We start from the raw sequence: 2,500 nt of genomic DNA, 5'->3' as shown, positions 1-2,500 counted from the left end.
GGAAAAACAGTCGGAAAGGAAAAAAAAAACAACCGGCAACGAGGGAACTTTCCCTCCCGTCATTCTCACGCCTAGAACCCGAGGGGGATTTCGACGTGCCTGTCTTAACGGGAGTTTAACCAATCGAGCGCCGTTATTTACCGAGATTACGGGGCCACAATGGCTGCCGCCGGCGCCGCCTTCACCGCCGCCGCCGCCGCCGTGTGTTTTATTAGTTTGGCGCGCTGACGGGCGCCATCAGGAAACAAGGTGACATGTTCTCCGCCGCGGGAGCGCAGCGCGGTGATCCCCTTGTATGATTAGCACGCTAGGAAGTAGGAGAGGGGATTAATACCAACCCGGCAGCACGCCTTAACGCGCACACGCCCGTAAATCCTCCCAACAGTCGTTCGCTTTTTTTTTCTTTCTCCCCGCCTTTTTCCGTTCCTCGTTTTACGCTACTTTTTCTTCGTCTCCCACCAAATCTTCCTCTTCGCGTGCCGGCTCTCGGTCTCTCTGTCCTCTCCTTCACCTTCTCCTTTTCCCTTCACTCCGAGGGTTCTCTCTCTCCCTCCCCCTCATTTCCACCTCCTTCCTCCCCCTCCACCTCTTCTTCCTCATCCTCCTCTTCGTCTCCTCCTTCCTCCCCCTCCACCTCTCCTCCTTCCTCATCCTCCTCTTCGTCTCCTCCTTCCTCCCCCTCCACCTCTTCTCCTTCCTCATCCTCCTCTTCGTCTCCTCCTTCCTCCCCCTCCACCTCTCCTCCTTCCTCATCCTCCTCTTCGTCTCCTCCTTCCTCCTCCTCCACCTCTCCTTCCTCCCCCTCCTCCTTCCTCCGCTTTGTCCTCTCCTTCCTCATCCTCCTCTTCGTCTCCACTCTGCTGTGTTCAGCGGCATGGTGGGGGGGGGGTGATCCATAGATCATGGCATGTAAATTATTTAGTACACAAGCGTTTAAGTGCTGCGGCTCACTGTTTTAATTACGCGCATTAGCGGCTAACGGCGCGGCGCGCGGCTAATTCCGTCCGCACGCTCATCACCGGCGCCGTCGCACACAGTTGTTGACAAGCAGGCGGAATGCGCGCACACACACGCACGCACGCACACACACACACACACATGCAAACAACCCGGTCTCTCCAAAGAAAGAAATGAGAGAAAATGCGTACGGGTGGTGCACACCAACAACAAGCACACAAGCTGCCTCCTCTCTCAGCATTTGCGTAATGTGACAGGTCTATTATTACACAGTAAGCCCACGGGAGCACTCAATAAACACCTATTTCTCCCTGTAAATCCACCCCACCCACCCTGACACACCACCATCCAGCCACCCACCACCACCACCACCACCAGCTCCAACAATGCTGCTTACACCACCTCTCTCGAGGCACAGAACATCCTCTCCTTTCCCCCAATCCCTTTCCCCTCTCTGTCTCTGTCTCTCTGTCTCTCCCTCTGCCTCTCTGTCTCTCCATCTGTCTCTCTCTCTCTCTCTCTCTCTCTCTCTCTTTCTCTCGCTCTCTCGCTCTCTCTAGCTCTCTAGCTCTCTTGCTCTCTCTCTCTTTCTGTCTCTCTCCGGTTTAAATGTCTTTCTTACTCTCTCTCTCTCTCTCTCTCTCTCTCTCTCTCTGTCTCTCTCCACTCGCCGTGGCAATCTCTCTCTCTCGCTGTGAAGGCGCTCATACACTGACATTTGGAATACAAATAAAGGGGAACGTGGACACGGGGAATGCAGGGTGGATTACAGAGAGACATCTGCGTAAATCCCACAATTGTTTCAATTGCATCACTCGCACACACACACACACACACACACACACACGAGTAGATACAAACAGACACACACCTTCCGCGCGCGCACGCACCCTGTACGATGACAAGTTTCCCGCCGCAAAGTCATATCAAGTTGTCTCTGATGTCGTTCCGATGTCTCTGTGCCTCGGCGCGTTTTAAGTCTGCCTTCGGTGTTCCCTCTGTGATTCCGCTATCGACACGCTCAAAATATAATCGTGATCGTGGAACCGTCTGGAAGCAAGTTCTCAGAAGTTAATGAATACACACACACACACCGGCGTGGCCGCGTAGTCAGTGTTACGTAGCGAAAGACGAAGGCACGCGCATTAAACGCACATAAACACGCAAACCGTTAACACAACAGCATTTTGAACTGGTCTGCTTTACTATCGGCAAACCAACAATGACACAGCCACATGGTCGTAGAATAAGCATCTAAAACAGGTCCCCTATGGTGACCCTTGACCTCGTGTGTGTGTGTGTGTGTGTGTGTGTGTGTGTGTCTGTGTGTGGGTGGGGGCTGTCAGATGGAGGGCGTGGCGGTGTGAAGGGGGTTGGGGGGGGGGGGGGGGGGGGGGGGGGGGGGGGGGGGGGTCGCGGGGGGAATCTAACAAGGTCCTCTCCCCCCCAGAGAGTTGTAAATGAACCGAGCCTCTCACATGTGTGTGCAATCGAGCTAATATCATAGTGAGAGTGTAATGGCAGAATCGACCCCCACCACCAC

Source organism: Pollachius pollachius (genome assembly GCF_949987615.1).
Source record: "Pollachius pollachius genome assembly, chromosome: 18".
NCBI lineage: Eukaryota > Metazoa > Chordata > Actinopteri > Gadiformes > Gadidae > Pollachius > Pollachius pollachius.
The sequence above is the reverse complement of the archived record's forward strand: the minus strand, read 5'-3'. Positions refer to the sequence as shown.